We start from the raw sequence: 1409 nt of genomic DNA, 5'->3' as shown, positions 1-1409 counted from the left end.
CAGAGAAATTACAATACAGGGACTCAATGTGAGTTCTCCTGAAGCAGATTTTTCTTGGCAGGGTGGTTCTTGGATTCCCCAAGCCACTCGAAGTACACAGACTCTTGGTCTTCCTACTAGCTCTGTGACTCTTGGTCTATAGTGGAAAGAGCCAACTGTGATGCTCAATCCGTATAGATTCCTCCATGGGAAGGCTTGATTCTTTAAGCTCTCTAGTGCTCAATGTTTCTTGTGGTCAGCTCAGCGCTCTGTCTCCTCTGCTTGGCTTTACTACTCTCTATGTTCAATCCTCCTCTTAGGGTTTACTGTTCACTGTCTCTCTTGGTTGCTTGGACTCTTCTCTATTGCTCCTCTCTTGATTCTCCATTCGGCTGTCTCTGTTCATGACTTTAGCCATTCAATGTCCATGCCTGTTCGGTTCCTCTCTCACCTACGTCGATTTGCCTACCACATGTGCACTTGGATTTCCCTGTTCGGTGTCAGCATGAGCACTCAGGAAGTAGCCATGTGTCTCCATCGAAACAAAACCGTCGCTTTGTTTCCTCCATTATGTCGTGGATACGTTCTTTCTCCACTGTGGTGGTCAACGAATTCCAAATCCCCTTAAATCGCAGCTTAATTCCCTGTCGATTCCACTTCTGTCTATCGGGTGCAATCTCAATCATCCGATCTGGGCTCCTCCAGATCCAACATCATACGCATGTCGAGCGCGGTTAACTTGGTCGACCGATAACGCGCGATCACAGTAGTTTTTCTCTCACCTCCGCTACCACACGTCGATCACTGAGTGGGATAACTCCGCTCTCCTCCAAAACCTCTTACCGTTCAAGGGTGTCCCGATCAAACTGTCGGTTTCCACGTCGTGGGTCCCACCTTCGTATGATGGCGCTTTTCGTTTCTCTGCCCATGGTCCTCTGGCTCCCAACGTGACCAAGTGCTTAAGGCTCTACCATTTCAGCCCTATTCGCCCAGTGATGCACGATTAGCCCAAGCACGCATCAAAAATCATATCCTTTTCCCATTTCGAGGCTCCCAGGGGCTACATTAACCTCCTGCACAGTCTCCATGGGCCTCGGTCAACGTGCTTTGACCGAGGTCCTCGACGTTCCATGCTGGCTAACATGGCCACTGGTTCAGGGTGTTTTCAATTGTTGTTTTGGATTTCATTCGAGATTTGTTCAACCTGATTTAGTCACGGTTGTTTGATAGTCGTTTATGGATCCGATTTGGATCATGGCCTCACTACTGAAAAGCTTTTGGACCACCAAAAGTCGGTTTTCTTCAAGCATCGACTAAGTGAGGAAACTGTTATCTCACTTGTCCAATTTCAATTCACTTCGCACTGCTTGGCTTTGAACCTTTTAGCCCAATCCTAAGGTACTCCACCTGTCCACTGCACATCGTCCTTA

Source organism: Pinus tabuliformis, chromosome 1_2 (assembly GCF_031772625.1).
Source record: "Pinus tabuliformis cultivar Carrire ecotype Pingquan chromosome 1_2, CPIR1, whole genome shotgun sequence".
Lineage (NCBI taxonomy): Eukaryota > Viridiplantae > Streptophyta > Pinopsida > Pinales > Pinaceae > Pinus > Pinus tabuliformis.
This window is presented reverse-complemented; position numbering follows the sequence as displayed.